Genomic DNA, 23,241 nt, shown 5'->3' with positions numbered 1-23,241 from the left:
GGCAAGATAATGTGATCATGTAAGGAGATCAGGTTGGTCAAGCAGGACCTTCCTTTCACGAACTCATGCTGGCTGGGCCTGATCCCCCAGCTGTCCCACACATGCTGTGTAATCTCACTCAAGGTGATCTGCTCCATAACCTTCTCTGGCACCAAGGTCAGGCTGACAGACCTATACTTCCCTGGATCCTCCTTAATATCTTTCTTATAGATGGGAGTCACACTGGCAAGCCTACAATCCTTTGGGACCTCTTTCCTCGACCAGGAACACTACTAGATGGTGGAAAGCAGCTTGGCAATCACCTCAGCCAGCTCCCTGAGTTCCCTTGGGTGAATCCCATCTGGCCCCACAGACTTGTGACAGAGACCTACAACTCCATCTGGACTATTTCCATCTGAATTGTGGGGAGGTTATTCTGCTCCCCATCCCAGATTCATAGGTCAGAAGGTAGAGTACCCCAAGGATAGTTGGTCTGACTTTTAAAGACAGATGTAAAGAAGGCATTATGAACAGCTGGAAACACCATCTCCATAAAATGTCCTCCATATTTTTCAGAAAACTCACAACTTAATTTTCAAAACACCTAAAGTACACTAGTATTTCATTATTTGCATTTATGAGTCAGCACATTTTGAGCACAGTTTTATCATTAGTCATCAAACATTTGGAAAAAAAATGTTTTGAGGATGAATAGGGAAATAATCTTTTGGCTGAGACATTATCAAAGAAAAGGAAAAATACAACTTAACTTACAAGACATCTGCTTTACTTTAAATCCATTCCTAACAAGTTTAGCAAAAGAACAACAATAGTGAAACAAAAACTATGCTTATCTAAACAAGCTATACCAGAGTAATTAATTTTGCATTTTAAGCCATTAGTAAGACAAAGTTACTGGGAATTCAAATTGGCAGTCAATTTCTCCCCCCAGTTTCAATGCAAACTGCAAGCAGACACATAAATCCCCTTCTACTCCCATTATTCTTTCAACACCTACTTCAATGCAGAAGAATGTACAATTTCCTTAGGTACATGGCAGAGAAGGATAACTAATTTGGCAGGGGAAATCCACAAGGACATTACCAGAAAATACAGATACAGTATGTAAGGAGTTTTCCATGGAGAACCTGCATCCTGAGGAAGACTTGGAAGGACTGCACTGAGGAGAATACTGAGAATCTAGGAGAAACACCAAAATGGAGCATGGCAGAGAGAACTTCTAGGAGCCAAGACCAGACAGAAAGGCTGGATTCTAGTAGGAATGGGACAGTATTCTATTATATGAAAGACCAAGAGATCATCTGGCAGGAAAAAGGATTAGGCAAAATTTCATTATCACTATAAACCTCATATGCAATACTAAACAGAAGGTCAACTTCCTGTTGCATTAACTACAGCTCACCTATTTCTTTGTTGATATGGCAGAATCTAAGCTGTTTTACTGACAACCCTATAAGAAGGGGAAAAAAAAAAAAGAAAAAAAAAGTCCTATACTTATACAAAAACTCTTCTCAGCACTTGCTCTCACTATTCTCAAAAAGAGAGGAGCCATTCCAGAAGTGACCTCGAACCCCAAAGCAACTTCTGTGAGACATCTGGTCCAGTAAGGCATCAAAGTCTGTAGTAATTCCACCACTATTCTCCAACTAAGGCTATATGAATTTCTGAAAATGAGAAAGCCTGGGCTGATACAGAATGGCTCAGTCATCACTGATGAAGGCTGAAAATACAACTTAACTGCCATCTGAGGAGAATGTCACTGCAAAGTTCTTCCCAAAGTTTCCCAAAACGGAAAAAGTTGGCAAAATATTTATTCCCGAATAATTAAAACAAAAATAAAAAAAAACACAAAACACTTTCTTCACATGGGGTTTCTTTCTATTGTAAATGATATGTCCTTCCTCTGTATGGTTTAGTTATCTTAACTGAAGAAGTCCACATGGTAACTCAAAGCCGTACCAGCAATTAGAAGTATAAAGCTACGAAATTTGACACAGCCAATTACTAGGCATGAAAGTGCTGTCCACTGAACACTGTTCTTACTTTCTAATTTACGTCTCGTGAAACTCCAAATTTATTAAAATATTTTAAGAAATTAATTTTGTACACTTAAGATGTGCTCTATAGATACATGTTCATGCTGAAAAGCTGCATTAGTTCAGCTTCTAAACAAATCTTGGCAGCAGAGCCTGAGGAAAAGAGGGAAGAACACTAGTAGTGGATTCTACTTCCTGAAAAGAAAAGCTTAGACAAGAAAGCACTCTCAACATAAAAAGGTTTTTGTTATGTCAAAGGTTTGAGAAATCTAAAAGCCAGTTAAGCACCAACTGATGTACATCAAAATGACTTGACTTAGGATTTAATTGTGGAGATTAAGGCAGAATGTAAATATTTAACACAGAACCAATGTTTTAAAGCACTGGTTCCTGACAACATAAGAACATTAGCTTCCACTGCAAAAAGTAAAGAAAAAAAGAAAGTGCATATCTTATCACCAAGGACGTGAACATGACATTTCTATACAGTAGGACAACTATGGAGGACAAAGCTGACAGGTGAATCTTGTGAAAGAAGGTCTTAAAACAGAAAGATTTTAATTCACGGGATCGGGCCAGCATTCCTAAGGAAACACTGTTCAGGTCCTACTGCAGAGACCTTGTCCAAACAGCTCAGCACCCGAGTCAAATAGACAACTACTGTCTGGAAAGTCTGCTGCCAACACGCTCCACAGCTTTGTGAATGGAGTTTTTCTTGCATACGGAAACTAAGACAGTAGACTGCTTTGGTGCTGCACATCAAAGGGAAGTGGGGGAAAAAGGAGAGGGGAATAGACGAAACAACAACAACAACAAAAACAAAATATGAGCTGATGGACTCTGTATTGCCATTCACAAACAGAATAATAAAAAAAAATCCTGAACTTTTTTTTTTATCTTTTTTTTTTAATCTTTTTTAAGTTTCTTGATTAAAACTAATTACCCCAATTTTATTTAGTGAAGGAACATAATCCAAAGCAAGTGATTGAAGGCAGCTTTATACTTGGGCATATGTACACTGCACACTGTGTTTCACATCGAAAGCATTATTTCAAGGAAATTGTAAGTTCTACCACTCTGTATCCTATTATTCTTGTTTGCCGTCTAAGTTTAATGCTGTGGGAAATTGATAAATGGAACTCAGATTTAGATGACAGAAAGAAAACTACTGCCTAGAGTTGGCTAAACTAAGTTTAAGGTAAATCAAACTTTTAAAAACTTTTTTCACCACATGTATCATTTGTGGCTACTCTTAAGGCCACCATCTGAAAGTGGCATGGCTAACAAAGTTTTTTCCATTCAAACTTCCATTTCTTTGTTTGTTTGTTTTAGGTTTTTTTGCCTTTTAATACTAAAGGTACATGAGCAGTTTCAAACACCAAGGTAAGACTAACTGAATAGCACTGTGTAACTGTCTAATTTCCACATGAAACACAAATCTACAGGGACAAGGAGACGATCCCTAGCATTCATCAATGTGGGGCATTAATACCCTCTTACAATAACTGAACTGTGATCACAAGAAGTCTGGAGCTCTGAAGCTCTCAAAGAAGTTAAGAATAGTATCCTACAGTATGGCTCAATGGCTTCACCACGTAGCACCTTCCCAAAAAGTCCTCAGCAGCAAAATACAGGAACATTGATAGATGTATGTTATTTTCCTATCAAAACATGCTACCTCCGATTTTTTTCCCCACAGACTATAAACAGCCACATCCTCACATACACGTAATTACATACATGTAATTTCTAAATATTAAAGATGAGTTAGAAAAATCAGTGCTAAATGCAAACTAATACTGTAAGACATGCTGATTTTGCATCAATGCTCAAAGAGCCGTGCCCTTCTTAAGTCGAAACATTACCTCAGCTTACAGTATCACTGTAGTCAATCACAGTTCCTTTCCAAAATACTTAAGCCTGTGCCCATAAGGTTGATCACCAGTGCTGTCATTTCCTCCATTACAATTTGGAAAACAGCAGGAAGCGTGGCTTCACAACAAATGCAGGAATACCAGACATACACAAAAGAAACAGTACCTACTAACCACTCTGAGCCTATTTTTTAAGCCTAAGTAAGTTATATTGCAATTTCACCACAGCAAACATCTCCTAGAATTAAGGGTATTCTGTTCAAGAACTGTAACAAATGATATTTTTCCACTACGTAAAACCAGGACATACATTCTTTTGGTGGGACTCGGGGAAGAGGTTATATCTAGTTCACAGAAAATTAGGTCATCCATTTCACAATCAAATATAAACATATATGTATGTACATATGTAAGCATTCTATAGATGCTCTACCTCAATAAAAATTCAGAAAAAAAATTATCTCTGCATGGAGCTATATTATTTATAAATGCAGGCGGAAGGAAGTTCATATTTACAAACTTAGTCAAACAAAAAAGCCATTATATCATCTTAACAGCTGTGTAACAATTTGGCAAGCTTTGCAGTAAAGAGCTTTTCCTCAGTGTCCCAAAAGAACAATTATTTTGGAGGAAACAAAAATATCTTCTTTGGTATAAAGACCTCCCTAAGAATTGAGCCAGATGAATAAACTACAGAATAGAACTCTGCAAGCAGAATGTGTGCCACAATGGGTATTTTTACTGCTGAAAGCAGCTGAACTGAGTTGACCACACTGCATACGGAATGTCATTTGTGACACAAGAAATGGTAATTAGTTGGAACACATTCACATCTTGTTAAGGACAAGGGTTGGCAAGACAGAACTGATTCGCATTGATTTGTTGTAGCTGAATAAGCCACAGAACAGTAACATCTACTATTTAAAAAGTAGATGGGCTAGTTTAAAAGCTGCATTATAATACATACTTTAATTCATTAGCACCTTAATATTTAAAAGCAAAACAATTTCTAATTGTGTTTGTCTACATTTTGTCCAAATTCAAAGTGTTTTTTTTTGCCTTTTAATACTAAAGGTACACGAGCAGTTTCAAACACCAAGGTAAGACTAACTGAATAGCACTGTGTAACTGTCTAATTTCCACATGAAACACAAATCTACAGGGACAAGGAGACGATCCCTAGCATTCATCAATGTGGGGCATTAATACCCTCTTACAATAACTGAACTGTGATCACAAGAAGTCTGGAGCTCTGAAGTGTTTGTGGAATCAGGTTTCCAGACATTTGTGGAACACGCCGTTAACATACAGTGTTACTGCTATTGATTGTTAACAGTGAGGTGTGAATTATCTGGAAGGCTGTCATTGGCTGACATTTCATTCAGATTATTTGACAAACAAAAAATAACCCCAAAGTATTTAAACTTTAACTGTTTTTAATATTTGTCTTCGCATCTCTGAATGTCCATTTAGATCTAAGAGTTGCTGGCAACTTATTCCTGTTATCTTTCCAAAGTATTCATAAAGTTTGGCTGACAGGAGCTATAACCTAGCTCCTTTAAGGGTCAGTTTGTGACAAATCAAAACAGTTTTTATGATCATGGAAAATACGTCTTTTGGTAGCATTACAGATTTCATTCAGTTTATCTGGGATTTTTGCATGTTCTAACTGCATCCTAAGGCAACCTGGCAGTAATAGCAGCACTACTAAAATATGTAATGTAATTCTTTACATACATGCCTATCTGTGAATAACTTCTGCCATGGATCACATTCAGACTGTAAAGGAATGCCGCATTTTCTTGTGCCACACATCTGTTTCCATCAGCAGGAGGGCAACACTGCAACACAATGAGGTCTTGCACAAGCGACATACTCTGTCTGCCATACTCCATACTCAGAATTAGAGACATCATTCCATGTCAAGAGTGATGTACTACTACCGCTCTTGCCCCCTTTCATCCAGGGGCATCTCACCTTGACTACGTACATCAGGCAGGTAATTCACCTGACTAACGCCAGGGTATGCAGAAGGATGGCTACAGAACATAGTTGTGCAGCTAAAAATGCAGTTCTTTCATTAAGGTATTCCTTGAAATTAATCTCCCCTGTCCTCCTGTGCAATAGTAAAAATAGATCTACAATTTTTGACTCCCAATCTTCAAAAATAAACAAGAAACTTTTTAAAAGAAGGAAGATTAGAACAAAGTAGAACTTCATCTTTTCAATTAATGTGATACATCAGTAAAACCAACAAAAATAAGAAAATCTGATTTTAAAACAAATATTCTAACTTCTGTAAAGTATTTTCAGAACATGATTAGCACTTTCTAATTTTAAGTCTACCATCCAAGGACACTTTCATTGCTTTTCAGGATGACAGTGTGGCACAAGTACCATTATAGAGCTTGACTTTGGATGAAATATTTCACGAGGAGAATAGGTTTTCACACTGCAACCTGATGAAATAGAACCTGGTTGGCTTTGAGCATAAGTGAGGAAAGTTAACTTCTCATCCTAAAAATAAAATAATAAAGGAAATAACAGAGTCAACTTCATAACATACAAGGCATCTGAATTTTCATGGCACATAGCCTTATCAAGAGAGGAATGAGAGATTAAATTACAGTATGTGTCACTCAGTGGCTGAAAGGATTTGACATAATTCAAAGCAACAGTTTTAAACAGGTCAAATGATAACAAACCATTATGCACAGAAATTATCCACCAACATCTGAGCCATTTATAGAATCACCAAGGTTGGAAAAGACCTTCACGATCACCCAGTTCAACTGTCCAGCTATCACCAACATTTCCCACTAAACCATGTCCCTCAGTTCAACATCTAAACTTAATGGTTTCTAAGGAGTTCTGATATATCTTTTCTATGCATACTTCTGTATAAAATGGAACTTAATGCCACATAGATATTGCATGTTGGGGCAGAAAAAAGAGAGGGAGAAAGAGAGGGAGAAAGAGAGGGAGAAAGAGAGGGAGAAAGAGAGGGAGAAAGAGAGGGAGAAAGAGAGGGAGAATAATCAAACTGTGAAATCAGGTCAAAGACAACAGAAATACGTAATAAAGTTTAGGAACAGAAACAGAAGTTTAGGAAAGCCCCCTATTCCTGTTGATCAGTAAGTAAATTATTTCAGATGCCACAAAACTAACCTTGGGATATAATTTTTTAAAAATATTCTAGTTGACAGTGTCATGCTTAAACACAAAAGACTGTGCACAGATTCAATTTGTATGTTATGCAATGTAAGAATCAGATGAAAGATGAGAACGAGGCATTTAGCATTATTCCTAACTTCTGCTACTGATATTTTTCCCCCACAAACCAGGTTTTTCCCACTGCAAAAACCTTCAAAAAACTGCTGAAATGACTAATCCCAACCACTTCATTTTGGCATGGAGATTTCTCATTGCAAAGCTCCCATGTAAGTATAAACACATCAAACCCCTCTCATAATCAACTATTGAAAGGAACCAGAAGATTTCTGCTTCCCATCATAGGAAAAAGGTTAAGACTAAACTACCTGCAGGATGCAGGAGACAATCTATGGAACTGTACATGTGTAACCAGAAAAATCCAACATTCTCTACATAAATCTTCTGATTGATCTAAAGCAACTTAGGTCTTCTTTTTCCAAGAGAAAGTGATAGCAAAGGGAAGAAAAGTGGCATTAATAAATAAACAAATAAATAAATAAACAAAAATCAAGAAACATTCAACTTACAATAGTTAATTCTGAACTGGATGATGTTACATGCAAGGGGAAGTATTCAGTTTAAAATTTGATTTTACAAGTTGAAGACTGGGGAAAAAAGAGTCCAAAATATATAGTAAACAACCAACCAACCTTCCTTTTCAAGTAAAGAAAAACAACTGAGAAAAGCCCACCTCCTGTAGTTAAAAGAAAAAGAAGCTCAGATATTAGTAGAAGAAAGTTTGCAAAGATTTCCACACACTGGTATTATTGCAGTGCTAAACACAGCTGGTGACATGGACCAAAGGTGAGTTGTTAGTACCACAGCCACTGCTTTTTAGCAGCATCTGTATTAGAGTCAGAAAATTAACAGGAAAAAGCTGTTACCTTCACTACATATCATATTGAGATAGATTGACTCTAGTGTCTTTGTTGCACATCTGATAATAAAAAGCACTAGACATAGAGGCATACGGTAGTATATACAGAACATATACAGTAGTATATAGAACATACAGCAGCATAGCAAAAGCTTGACAAAACCGTAATCAGTGCAATGCCAGTATGGTAGCCATTCCTTAAATTAATGATCATCAAGGTAAACACGGAAGTTTTAGTCAAGAAGCTATGCAAAATTCATCACTTACTTCCTGGAAAGTAGCTAGTACAATCAGCAGTGGGTGACTCTACACCTAGGTGTTAGTAAGCAGACAGAACAGCTGTAAGCGATGCTTCAGAACTGCCAATGGATCCTCTAGGTATTAGGGGAACTGACTGGCTGCTCCCACAGCAACAATGCTGAGAATAACCACCAGGAATGCACACCTGGCAGCACTACTTGTATATCACTGTCACTACCCATTCAGTGCAACCACTTACAGGATCTGGAGACAAAATGGCTTAATCATAAGCCAGAGAGTGTGCCACAACCAGTTGCATCAGTTCTATAAAGAAGGGAAGCAAAAAAGAAGGGTGTAGCATCTGCAGCTGGGAACTTCAGACACCAGTATTTGAGAAACATATCTAAGATTAAGATCTCTGGCTCATGCATGTAACAGAACACCAGTATCATTCTGCAGACCAAGTCTGCAAGATCCAAACTCTAGGAAGAAAATCCTTTTATCAAGCATCCACCATGTCCAAATCAGGACTCTTCAGAATACCAAAACTTTCTGCATCAGTAAGATACAGTAGAAGATCAGAAAAATACTCCTCAATACACTTACAGCTTAATGTTACAGGTAGAAAATGCTCACCACACTATCCAAAACTTAGTAAAGACAACACTTACTTTTTTCTAGGCTAAGTTTCCATAAGAAAAGCCAAAGACATGCTTAAAAATCAGGATTCATATTTCTAACTTGGGGTGTCACTATTAAACAACAATATCAATCTTACTATCAAACCAACTCAAGCAGCTCCTGAAGAGTAAACATGGGTAAAACAACAAAAGATAGTCCACTAATTATTAACTGCATGCATGTCACAGAAAGTACTCTGATTTCAGATGATATAATCTCCACTGATGGAAAGTTTTCAACCTACATACAGTATAGCAATCTTTAAAGCTACAATGTTTCACATCATTCACAGCTCTCTAAACTAACTAGTAAGGTTAATTCCAGGTTCCATTTATTCCTGAAAATTGCTGCTAAAAACAAAAAGAGCAAGTTATGGGAAACAAGCTGCTAACCCGTTTTTCAGTTCTAGTGTGTCAGAAGAATTTCTCCCAGCGGGAGAGGACATGCATGTAACACAATACAGGAACACAGCTAATCATGCTATCTAATCTCCCTTCTGTACACTTTGAAATGGGGAACATCAAGAACAATATTCTGTCCAACTCTCAGTGTTCATAGTCTCTCCTACTGGACAGCTCTAGCCAAAACTTCAGAGCACACACACAAATCTAAGATCTAGTACAGGACACGGTAGTGAACAGAAAGAAGAGTATTTTTCTACCTATCCAGTTTCAAATCGAGAATTGCAGAAGCAAACATTCCAAGATCAATAGCTGAGAGGAGGACCAGAGAACTACACATAGAATGTTCCAAACAACTACAGCTCTCTGCAACTCAGAAATACCACTGGAAATTGTATAAAGAAAAAAAAAAAAGCATAAGTGTAACAAGAGATAGTAGGAAAAAAAGACAAAGACAGCACTTAATCCATAATATAATGCTTCCTCTGTGGCAGCCCAACTTCCTCTTTTTAAGTAATATCATATTCCTCAAGGCACTAAAAAAAGATTAGCAATACACTGAAGGTACAAATCAATTATTTAGAGAATGGAGAGTCATAGGCATAATTTCAGTACCTACCTTGCTCATCTTTGGAAAGAGAAAGACCGGAGTTAGTTACAAACAGATTTTCTAAGCATGATCCATAATATGTATCAAGTGGTAAAAAAAAGTATGAGAACTACACAGTTCTTGATCTGTATCCATTAGATTCTCAATCCATTAAATACCAGGCTGCTGCATGACAGCAGTGTCAGGAAGATCATTTTTTTAATACTGTTTGAGGCTTCTTTATTAACCAAACATTCAAACTAGCTACACATATACAGACAAATCTCAATGCACACAGGATCAGACAGCTGCTACCCTGCTGGCTCCAATGAAAGCATGGTAGTAACATTGCAGAGACAAGGCGAACTTCAGAAGTGACAAAAAATACTGAGTAAATGCAGGGCTTCTTTCACCTTCAATTCCCACATGAAGTGGTCTTCCTTAGCTTAATAATCATGGCACTAACAAATAACCATAAAGACTAGCGTTTCAAGCAAGATTAAAAGATTTTCTTACCAAAAAGTGGACAAATCAAGCATTTTAACTGGTTAACCACCTACATTTTCCAAACTATATATTATTAGAAAATAATAAAAAAGCTTCCCAGCCCAAGTACTAGTTTTGAACAACAGCTATTGCTACTCCAATGATTTAGCTTGAGTGACCATATTGCTGCTAAACACTGCCTGAACCTTGCTTAAATACCAACATTTTAAGGAAAGCATACCAGCAAAAGTCATTTTAGGAATGAAGCAGCAACTGCCAAATTTGCTGGCAGGCCATGCCCATGCCTTCTCAACTGCTATGGCACATCATAACACAGAGAAAGCACGCTCAGTTGTAAAATCAAGTATTTAAAACCATACTGGAAGGCAAAAAGAATGCAGATAACATAAGGTCAGCTGTCACTTTTAACATTTTCATGAGAGCACAACTGGCCATTTATCTCACTTTCCAATTCAGTCAAAATAGCAAAAGAAAAATTTAGGTGGCATTACCTACAATAGGGGTCTATGCAAAGTCTTGCAACATTTTATCATATTTCATCAGATCAGATACATAGAAATGTTATTCTTAAAATGCTCACAGCCTGGCAACAGGTACATCAAAGGGAAGACTAACCTCATCTCAGACAGTTAATAATGATCACAAATACAAAATAAATAAAAAAATAAAAAGGGGGGAAAGGAGATTCTGATATTCTAGTCTCAAGTGATTCTAAACAAAAAGATCATGTACCTTCAAGAATGAAAAAAATTAAATGGATGGGGACCAACTTCAGAATGTATGGAGGATTTTATGCTCTGCAAGTTCAAGAAACCAAAAGAAAGTTCTGGTAAAACACTGCTTAAGTTCCAAAACCAGCACAAAACGTTACTGGTATGGGGCTCACTTCTTGTTTCACAAATGCTAGTGCAACATTACAAAGATGTAGCTGGCCCACTGTCATGGTACACAGCAATGCAACAATTCATGAAGGCATCCTCAAAGTAGAAAGCATGCAGCTCACAAAAATGAGTTCAGACTTCCAACATCAGAAGGTGCCAGAGATAGGAGGAATAACTTCAAATGTTACAATACAGTAATGTTCCTTGGGTAGTGCACTTAGATTAGCCCTCAGACTAGAAAGCAAGCAACAACAATTAAATATAAACTCTTTTCATGATAATCACGATAGCAAACTGTCTGTACATTAAATGAAAATAATTTGAGTGAAAACATTTTTCCTATATTATGTGTATTTTAAATTTGAAGGCCATGCTAATCTAGTATACCTTTGAGAGATCTAGGCCCAGAAATAAAGACAGAAACTCACATCCAGAAGTTTGGGAAGTAACAGTCTACCCAAGCTAAGTTCCTACATGACAGCAGTAAATATTACCTGGTACTTCAGGAGAACGAAAATTAAACAATCTGTCTCTTCTAACAGAGACGCTTAAGGCATTGCATTTCAGAAACGAAACACCATCGAAGTTGAAAGTGCACAGTCTGAAAATACTTTGTTTGCTTTACTCTGAACTTTCAACCCTTCAATGCACATTAGTCATTCCAGGAATATTCCATTTCACATGCTAATAGATAATTTAGGGTTTGTCATTACAAAGTAGTAGTAAGTCACTCCAAGGGCTTTTTTCTGTTTATTTGGTTTTGAGGAGCTTTTTGAAGCTCTTGCACAAATTGAAACTAAATAGGAATAATCAATACAACAATAGAAAGTTTCATTCAGTCTAACCACAAGCTTTTGAGTGGTTGTTTCTTGTTGTTGCTGTTGCATTTTAAACAGGAAACTCTGATTTATCACTAACTAGGATAGTAAGCACAAAAGCTCAAGCTGTACACTGCTCTATCAGCGAGAATTTAGTTAAGACAGAGCAGTCTTCATGAAGACACTGCATGCTTCACTTTAAGAAATGTGACATGAATATGTGGCTCTTCCTAAGAATTTCATTCATTTCCCTATTGCTTCGATTTTCCGCTCTGCCAGCTGCTAGAAAGGAGGACAACAGTCACGCTTTTCTATGAGGCCCTCCTTTCATGTAATTACTGAAAATAAGACTTCACTTCTGCTACGCGCTTTAGAGAGGATCTCTGAGCTCTCTAACCCAGAACAAACAAATATTTAATTAAAGAAAGTAATCCCTTTCCTTCCCACCTGGGCAGGAATTTATTGTTGGTACTCACATCAGTCTGACAAACAGTCTTTCAGTTTCACAGAACTGATTACAAGATATCACTAAGTTACTTATTTATAGATATACTTGAGTCGAGGTGAAAATAAGAGTGATCATCTGTTATCCAGCTTCAGGCAGAACTGTTTTCCTGACCTGTGACATGCTGGGAGATGGCCAAAGGAAGTGACAAGTTCCAGTCACCATTACTACTTTGCAAAGTTACCAGTGAATGAAAACTGCCAGTGTGTTTTAATTTCCTGTTCCTGTTACTTAATTAAAACACCACTATTTAGTAGCTACAAATATTTTTCTAAAGCCATCAGACAACTACAATTCAGATGACTAGGAATTTTTAAATGCTCTATTGAACACATTTATACCAAATGTCTTTAGTCAGCTAGCTACAGGCACCTGGGAAGCCCAAACCTTTCTTATTGTATCAAAAGAAAACAGATCCTGACAATAGTGAACTCCAGTTTAGAAGGTGCAACAAGATTACAGTGATCCTTCTGCTAGTAAGAAAGACAGCAGGAAACAAAATGGCTAAACAATAAATTAAAAAGAGCTTGGAATGTTTGGCTTCTGGCACAGAATCAAAAATCCCATACAAGATGCTTCATCACTATACAGGCATGAACTAAGCGAGTCAGTATGACATGAAAAGCAATTGTACATGAACAGGAAACTGCCTAGGAATAGTCTACAGCATATTACCAAAGAATGAAGGGTTATTTTAAGTAGAGATGCAATCCAGCAGCAATGTGCCTTACGTAGAGCAACTGGCAGGAACCTCCCTGAGCTGTGAACCTTGAAGAAAGCTTGAATAGATGCGACCGTTTTTCCCCCACACAGTGCCTTGTTCTTTAAGACATCAGTAGAAGAGTCTGTATCCTTTAAGCAATTACTCAGCGAGTGCTTTTAAAGAGGCTATAATAGACTCAGGAAAGTCATCTTCTCTCAACAGAGGAAATTCAAGACTTCGCTTGACCACCAGGCTGGTTTAGAAGAAGAGACTCTCATTCCTGCTGTAGGAGTTTGGCCACTTCAGCAAAAGATCTTTTTGACTGAAGAAGAAATGAATTACAAATTGGACAAACTAAAACAAGAGCAAAAGATACCATTATCAGCCTCAAATACCCTAAGGCTGATTTGTTAATGCACTGCCACCTTCATTTATTTCAAAAGCACAGGAACAAAAGGTAACAGTTACACATGACAAGTGGATGAATTTACACAGACATCAACGCTGCACATGAGAGGTGTTTGCAGCTACAGTTCAGAACAGCCCAGTACTCAGCATCATTGTAAATAACAGTGGTAGAAGCCACTCCAGGTAAATTTTCTAGTGCACATTCCTGAACCTTTGCTGGGGGCTATTTCCAATTGCAGAAACTACACAGAGACAAATCTGCACTTGACTACCTGCTTACACTACTTAACAGTAAGAGTTCCTTGTTAAGAGCTGATGAGAAGATTTCACAGAATCACACGTGCCACTCACTGCTCTTCAGTATCTGGACACAAACTATTACCTTAAACACACAGTTATGGATAACCGTATACTAACTTCACAAACACCCAGATAATATGACTTCACAATGTTTTTTGTTTCTTTTTGATTTGATTTTTCTTTCCCCCCAGGCTCTTCCATAACAGAGTCCACACTCTTACAGCAACGCTTCAGAGGTAACTCAAATTTTAGAACTTCTGATCCTTGTACCATGCTTTCAGACAATAATACGAGAAAACCAGAGCAAATGCTATCATGGTCACAATAACATGCTTTCAACTTTGCGGTGGGAATACAAATATTCTGTAATTCACTTCTTCTTGTTCTATGCCATAAAGGAGAAGAGTACCAAGCAGTGAGTTAAGCGACTAAGTAGAAAAGCACAGGATTAAAACTAAGGCAATTAGTATGCAAGTACGGTATTTCTGCAAAACTAATAAAGCTTCCCATAGTATTTTCACCTTTGGATGATTATTGTTAAGCTGCAGAAAGCAGCTTTACTCATGAGATGTTTGAAAACATCTTGAAAACTTGTTTTCAATATTCAGCTAGAGTAATATTCAGCTTCAGTTTTGTACACCAGCTTTCACAAAAAATAAGTGTAGACAATATTTGTCATCTGGATGTGCAAACAAATGCATTTATGAAATTGTAGTGCACTATTATTCACTAAGACTCTGAAACTCTAGATAAATGCCTTTTAATGACCTTAAAATGCAAACAGCAGCCTAAAAAAGGAGTTTGTCTTTCTTTAAATAATGTTTTCACATCCCAGGCATATGAGAATCACTCATGTTAACAAAGCATATAAGCACTGTCTAAAAGGTATAGCCTCTCTACCTCTCTCAACAGCTTCCCTGTTAACTTCCATCTTTCACCACAACTCATCACCCCGTCAATTTTTACCAGCCTAGCTATCATGGATCCAAAGTGGATTACAGAATTTAAAGGATTAAATCTCCCCAGCCTCTTCTTTTTAGGAGGGTACTCCTAGTGCACAACAGTTTAGCGTTCCCTAAAGCTAGGTAAGATCTCAAGATATTTCAGCCAAGAAAGGAAGAAAAAAAAAAGTCATCTCTAATCTCATTTGCTTCCTTTTTGCTCTTATTAACACCATTTCATTAAGGATTTGCTAGGAAGATATTGAAGGGAAGGCAAATATCTCAAGATTAAGTCAGTACCACCAAGAATACAAGCAAACCTGTGGCTTTATACCAGTGCATTGTATTTAGGCTGGTATAGATTAATGACTGGAAGGTTTTAAATGATACATGAAGCAACTTTACTTACCCCCGAAATATGTAGATTTGTTTTTCTAACACTATCGTCTGTAGTGCCTGTAATGAAATCTAACCGGAGACATCTCACCACAGAGATAGGTTGATGGAAAGCCAGCAAGTGAGACCCAGTTTCCTTCTGAACATTTGTCTTTTCAGAACAAGTATATTGGCAAAGATCAATTCAGCTACTTTAGAGTCAAATGTAACACAACGCTACAAGTCTACCAGCCCTTTAACAGAGAGGAAAATCTGTCAGTTTCAGCATATTTTCTCCACGGATAAACTAATCACACAGGTGTTTTGAAAAAAATGGTATTTTATCATAACAATCAATAGAAAGACTAAAAAGAAAACCAGAAATGTGAAAAAGAAACTCAACTTTTTTCATTACTGATTAAAACAACTTCATTTGGGAAGAACTGTCTCAATACCATCTGAATGTTCCAAAAGAGCAAAACTCCACAACAAAACAAAACACAACACTTCTACAGATTCTATTTTGTAAAAGGTAACACTTTTCACAGCATGCAGTAACTCACTTAGTTTTTAATATTGCACTTACCCTTAGCAGGCAGTTCCATGACACATACTGAAGAGATTTAAATGCAACAAAGATATCAGACAACTGTTTCAGACAAAATTATTTTATCAACAATTGAATTACATCTTTTGTACTTCTAACACTTCAACAACTGCAGGGGAATGGTTTGGGCAGGGCTAGAAGTGGTGATTGAGCACCTGGTGAAGGGGTGTGTCTGGCCCAGGGAGCACAGGCGGATTGTTTGCTCCTGTGCTCCCCAGCTGACCAGGAGGGAACAGGTGGAGCCCCTAGGCTCATTATAAGGGCCAGCCTCTGAAGGGAGAGCATCTCTTGGACCTGGGCTGCTGCTGACAAGGAGTGCTGCACAGCCACACTCTGATTCACCAGCTAGGTGAGTGCTATTCTTCTTTCTGTATAGGACTATTGGTCTATCTGCAACTGCTTTAGTATCATCAAGGATCTGACAAAAAGCTTTTTTCTTTGTGAGCAGAATAACAGCTTAGCCTTCATAATTGAGTTTTACATGCAAATAAAGTAAATTTACCAGTTACCATTGCATTAAAATAGTAAACAAATCTTTAGGATGCTTTTGAAAAGGCTTTTGTGATGAAAAAAGATCTCAGAAAACAAAGAAAAAAACTTGCAGTAGAACTATCAAAAGCTCCCAGGACTTCCTAGAAGAATCTGTGGTTTTCACAAACCACTGATACACGACAGTATAATATGACATGTATCATTGGAAAGCAACAAGCTACATTAGGAGCTTTTCCTTAAGGAGCAAACTATTACATTGTTCCCTTCCACAAGAAAAGCCACTAAGGCAACAAGAAAAAATTACCAAAAGTAACTGTAATACATACCAACTCAGCACAGAGTAGTTGCAATCCTGTTTAATCCAGCTAGCAAGGGCAAGAAAGTTACGACAGAAGAGTACAGGGCCTATGAGCACAGCACAGGGGGAAGTCTCTGGGGAGTGGGAAAGACCAGAGTAAACAACCCTAGCACTGGCAGCAGGAAAGAACCCCCTGCTGCCATCACTGCCCGCAACTCTCACATGCTCATGAACAATCATTTCTGTCAGTCCCTGTGCAACACTTCTTTGAGCTTCATAACGGGGAAAATATCAGAGAGGATGAAGGATACAGGAGGTTGGAAGGAGATGTGTGGTACCTGGTCTATTTAGCATATTTTTCCACTTCATACATGCCTTTGAGAGAAATTATACTCTTCTCTAACTTTCAGTGACCTTTTCTAAATGAAAGTACAACACTGACATAAAAGATCAGAACTGGACCACATTGTTAGCCTTCTTGCTTTCATAACTTTCTAATCCTTATCTGCTAGAAATCAGCTATTATGTAGGCGATAGCATGGGGACTTGGATCTGCACTAACACAACTTACATAAAACAGCTCTTGGCTAACTTTGTATCTACAACCGTGACAGAACCGCGATACCTTGCAACGGTACCAGAACATTTCAGCAGAGGTCAGCCATAATAGTTAGAGCAATGCATTATTATCTTAATCATCCATTATTGGAATGTAATTGTCATCTGACAGAAAAAATCCTTATTCAGTTTACCATTTGCCCTACTCAGAATCAGTGCTTTTTTAGTAGCAATGACTTCAGTTCTTCAACACTTGAAAACATTTACTTAAGAAAAGTAAATATAACAGTTTTTCTACTGTGCATAGTAATTCCCTCACTAGACTCTCAATAATATTTTCATATTAAAACTTTCAATTTACACTCTGCTCTCTGTAAGACAAAAATCAATGAAGGCTCAATCATCTTTCTGACAACAGCATCTTATATGCATAAGATGAAACTAGAAATACAGTGACACATAAAAATATTTCTGTGACTAAAAAAACTTCCAACCTATTGTCACAGTAGCTCTGGAACTCCTAGCCTTTCCCTCACACTTCTTCTTTCCCTCTCTGGTATTTTAAACTAGGTACTTACTACTACTTCCTGGTATTAGCCTTTTGAAAATAAGATGCCATTTTGAATGAATACTGTTTTTAGGTGATTATATTGCTTGCAGAGTACCAAGAAGAAACATTAATCCCTTGCTAATCTGAATAGCTACTGTAACAGGTAATTACAGCACATCTTTCTCCAATGACACTCTCTAATCTTGTAGACATTCCTAAAGATGGAAAGCATTCCAAGTGTGTACTCATTACCTATGACAACCAGTAATGATAGAGAAGTGTTCTGAATCCTTAGGGGGATTTAATTAATAACACAACACTACTTTCTAAGTTATTTTTCCTGAAAATTAACACAAGTTAGTTATATTCCACATAGAAATATAGTAAACTTGACTACTCATCAGTCTGCTGTAGTTTCTACAGTATCTTAAATCTTTGTCAGTAATAAAGACAAATTGATCACCTTTTTCATAAAACTGACTTGATATTGCCTGATTCAGCTGTAAGCCAGCATGTCATCTTCCAGCAACTGCACAGAATGGTGTAAAGCCCCTTAGTGCCAGCATCCATAAGTTTTTATTTTTAGGGATGAAATACAAGTTGACCATCTCTCACTCAGCTATGTGTGTAGATATTACCAGCAGGATTCTCAATGTGAACAGATGTTAAGATGAAGCTGTGAAGAATATTGTTTCAATTCTCATCTATTTAGAACTTCAATAATAAAACTACTGGTGAACATACCCGAAGAGACTGATTATTTCTGCAATCTTTTGCTTCGTTTATTGAGTGAGATATTTGCATTTTTCTACTACTTAAATGGTGATCTAGTTTATATCGTGCCTGGGATCCATCTTCAGCACTATTCCTCATACTATTTGCCTGAGTTAGATTTAACTCTGTCCCAGTTTAACAGATTTTTTTTTTTTTTCCCCTCCAGTAGCTGAAAGACATTTTAAGAAGGAACAGAAATTCCAGTGGCCATAGAGATAAGACTAATAGAGCGTGAAGATGTTCAGTAAAGAGCACAAAGAAATCACACTTTTTCTGGAGGGGGAAAGAAACCCTTTATTAAAAAATCTGGATGCTGAAGGAGAGGCAATGGAGTACATGTTCATAATGGCACAAAAAAAAAAATGAATCAGCAACAGACTGACTTTACAGCTGAAATAATTTCAGTGGCTTGAGGAACTGGAAAAATAAGACATCCACAGATACTGATAACCAAGATATCATGAAACACACTCTTGAGAAAACAAAACCTCTTAAAATCAACTGTATGAACCATTACCTATAAAAGCTGTCTCATGCATTCCTGTAAATCAACAGGTGTTCTCTGTACCAAGGTTTACCTTACTAAAAAAAAAAAACAGCAGGATGTTGTAATACACAGGAAGTTCAAAAGAATTTATATCAACTCGTTACTCCACTGGAAAATAATATTTTCAATTAAAAACTGAGAGCAATAGCTTCAAGATACACAAGAAAAACAGAATTGAAATTACAAAAATCTATCAGTGTTCATTCCCACATTATTTTTAATAATCTTTTGAGAGATTAATATCTGGCAAGCTATTTTTTTTTTTTTTTTGAACCACTGTTAATCACTGTTCCTGTCTTTCTCTGATGCTGAGTCAGAGAAACACTGGCAGAAGGACCTTTCATTGCAAGTCATATGAATTCCTTAAAGTGGGTTGGCTTTTTGATTATCTGAAATTGAAATTTCCAGAAAACATCAAGTTAATTCCTTCGTACTGCTTACCTCTTTGTTCTATTAGAGCAAAAGTCCTCCCTAAAGCACTTAAATTTGAGTATTACCCTCTGAGATAAAAATCATGTCAACTTAGGTGCAATCTACCAGCTCTGTATTCTGCTATCTGCCACACCCACCCAAGGGTATAAGTATATTAAATACATATACATCCACATCCTTAAATCTTACTGTTTAATGCGCTCCCAGAACTTACATTTGTTTCCGAGGATGACTTAGCTAGTGATTTTTCTGTTTGTCTGTTTTTATAAGAAATTTCTTAGCCGAGAAAAGCTGATTAAACGGACAGTAACAGGTTTGCTGGTTTAGATATATTATATGTTATTAATAAACATCTAAATTCATTTTTTTGTCTCAATGGAGTTTTATAAGTATTTGCGTCCCCGATCAGAGGACAGGAGAGTGAGGGGGAACAGATAAAAAGAGGCCTTTCTGGTTAGCATGGAGCTACGTGTGGGTGTGATACTTCAGTCCCACAGACAGTAGTTCTGTTCCTCCACCATGTGAATGGCAACCCAGACGCAATAGCTGTGTGAATACTGCTCCAAACTGAGCACACCTCTACCCCTCCAGCAGAAGAGGCATTATACATACTGACAGGTTTTTTTCTCTTCTCAGTATATATAGTCAGGTTAAAAAAAATATAATAGGCCACCATACCAGTAAAAAACGATGAAATAAAATGGTATGACAGCACCCAAACACTTAAGTGGCTATTTTCTGTCACACAAGACAACATATCCAAAACAAATGGTCCAACATTGACAGCTCAGTCACCGGCTTCTTAAGACAGTTAACACGAATGCAGGAGAAAAGCAGCATACCTGTGTCAGGCTCACGTGACACACACGTACGCAGACACTCCTTCCTCTCCCAGCACCAATGACCGCCCAGACGCAATTAAGTGTGCAGATACATGTCTGTATGAATACATACAAATACGTACACGCACATCTTCACGAGGACCGAGGCAGACAACAGCCTCGCCTTCCACACGCCAGCCTGCCTTTGCTAAGCCCTACAGCTAGAAGGGCTGATCCAGGACTTGAGCAACCAAACGAACAAAAAAGCCCCGCGGCGCCGCGACGAACCCCGACCGCTCGCTCCCTCCTGCGCCGGGAGAAAGGACCCGAGCGGCCGGGCTTGGCAGCGCCGCGCGGAGCGAACCCGCCCGCCCGCAGCTACGCAGGGTGGGGACTCGCTCTCTCGCTCACCCAAGCTGACATTGTCTGGATGCTGCACACCGCAGCCCCGCCGCGCCGCCCAGCCCGCGCCGAGGCACGCCTCGCGGGGAGCAGAAAGCCCTGGCCGGCCATCGACGTACAAACGCACCCCCGGCGCCGCGCGGGGCGGCTGCCACCACCTCTCCGATCCCCCTCCGCTCCTCCGCCCCGCTCCCCCCGCCCGGCGCGGTTCCTCCGCAGCCCGCGGCGAGTCGAGGAAGGCGGCAGAAAGGCGCTGCCCGCCCGCTGCCCCTCAGCTGCCGGCCCCCAGAGGCGATGCGGCGCACCCCCCGGCGGAGGGCGGCTCCCCTACTCACCTCGCCCCGGCTCGGGGAGCCCGCGGCGGGAGGACGGCGGCGATCCCCCGCAGAGCAGGGGGCAGAGACGGCGGGCACGCTCCCGCTGGCGGCGGCGGCGGCGGCGGCGGCACCGGAGCTCTGCTCGCGCTCCGCCTCGCAGCCCCCCGCGGCTGCGGCTGCTGCTACTGCCGCTACCCGCCGCTCCTCCTCCCGCCGCTAATGGTGGCCGCCACCGCCGGCTCCCGCTGCCGCTGCCGCTCCCTTCCTTTCCCGTTTCTTGTTTCCGCCGAGCGCGGAACCGCCCGGCAGCCGGAGCACGTCCCTGCCCGGCAGCGGAGACGGCGCTCCCGCCCCAGTCCCCGCCGCCGCTCCGGGCTCTCCCCCCGCCGCTCACTTCCGGCGAGGCTGCGCCTCGCCCCGCCCAGCGGGCCCGCCGCCAGAGCCCGGGGGGCGGCGGGGGCCCCGCGGTGCCGGGTGGCCGCCGGCCGTTGGGCGGGCGACGGTTGGGCCGGCGCTCAAGCGGCGGTTGGGCGATTAGCGCGCGGGAGCCGTTGGCGCGTGGGGGGCGGTCGGGCGATTAGCGTGCGGCCCCGCAGAGCGCCACCGCCCCTCTGCGCGCCGGGTCGCGCCGCCGAGCTCCGCGGAACGAGAACGGAGCGGGGCGGCGGGCGGCACGCGCGGCGCGAGGCGCGGCCGAGGCGGCCGGGAGCGGCGGCGTCCGCCTCGTGCCGACCGGCGGGCAGCCCCGCGCCGGGACGCGTTCCCCCATTGTGGGAATGCACGCAAGCCCGCGGTCGTGTTTCCCGCGGAGCCGGCCGCAGCCGCCCAAAGCCAACCCGAGCCGCGCCCCGCGGGCACGATGTCCCCGAGCGGGAGCTCCGCAGCAAACCCTCGTTCCGCGGGGCGCGCTGCTTTCCGAGACTGATAACGACCGTGCACGATGGTGCCTGGGCTATTTGTGTGAATACTGATTCACCGATAAGGTTATAATTGGGTCAAAAGCAGCGTGAAGAGGCAGCTTTAGAACACAAGCACACAGGGAAGGTATATTCATGTATACGTACTATTAAGTGGATTGAAAACAGAGTCCACACGGAATTGCAATACAGTGGAAAAGAACAAATCTGCGCCATGTGAACCTGCTGCAGCACACGAGCGCTGCTCAGATCTGGGCAGAACACAGAGTGTCAGCTGCAAACATCCCGGGCGAGCTGAGATCAGTGCTATGGGTGCAGAACCACCTTGCCTCAATTGCACCTCTGAACTTCTGTAAAATATCAGTGTGAAATAACAGTATGAGCTCATCCCTTAGAAACTGCAGCGGCAATTGCAAAATTTTCATCTAACCATGCAAAATAATACCTCACTGAGGCTACAGTGCCCCTGAGTCTGTGGAAACGTTCCACGACAAGTGAACGTGACGTTAGAGGCAGGTTGGGGCTGTCACCACGTACATTAAGCCCACCAGGCTATGAATGATCCTCCATGGTCCTGCTGGGATCAGGCAACCACCACCCTCCCCAGAGGCAGAATGGGCTCACAGTGTCAGCACAGCCATTGCAAGGCCACTGCATGGAGCAGCCGGTGTGTGCACACTGAACCCAGCACGGCCACACTGCCAACTCACATTCAGCTGTGGAGCTGCGTGGCCATGGGGTGTGCAAAGTTTCACACACTCAGCTGTGAAAATGTAGCACAAGGAAAAAGAGGCCGTGGGTGACGAAACTTTTTGACACTTGGAAAGGTTGTTCTTGTATATCAAACTTGTTAAAGTGCCTTGAGTCTAAGCAGACAACGCAATTAATTCAATGTAGAGTAGAAAGCAGAGCCAGACCATTTTAAGCGTGACAATCAGATTGGATCTCTGTGCATCCTACAGAACCACTGTCCAATTACAGCAGTTACTAATGTAAAGTCATCCCCCCGGCTGGGGAAATGGCAGTACGTGGTGGGTAAGGTCTTCAGAACAGTACAGGGGATTTACTCACACATCTCCCAGTAAAATTAAGATGAAATAATGAAAGTAGTCTAGTCTTTTGAATAAGTTAAAAGGTATACACATTTCCAGATAAGAAAAGATAAAGTGGATCACTG

General features: G+C 40.4%; 1 protein-coding gene across 2 annotated transcripts in view; it reads right to left on the bottom strand.

Annotated features, from left to right (window-relative positions):
- Positions 1 to 21,663, bottom strand: part of RAPH1 (Ras association (RalGDS/AF-6) and pleckstrin homology domains 1) — an 86,465-nt gene extending 64,802 nt beyond the window's left edge. Inside the window, exon 1 of one of the 2 annotated variants that reach the window (XM_085227707.1) lies at positions 21,166 to 21,663. The gene's annotated coding sequence lies outside the window, so the exon portion shown is untranslated. Of the gene's footprint in view, positions 1 to 15,935; positions 16,263 to 21,165 lie in introns of those variants that run through there. The other variant, XM_085227708.1, reaches the window with a different exon arrangement.
- Positions 21,664 to 23,241: the final 1,578 nt, after the last annotated feature.

This window comes from Meleagris gallopavo, chromosome 7 (assembly GCF_905368555.1).
Source record: "Meleagris gallopavo chromosome 7, MGAL_WU_HG_1.1, whole genome shotgun sequence".
Lineage (NCBI taxonomy): Eukaryota > Metazoa > Chordata > Aves > Galliformes > Phasianidae > Meleagris > Meleagris gallopavo.
Note: the sequence above shows the minus strand (reverse complement) of the source record. Positions and strands in the feature narration are given on the sequence as shown.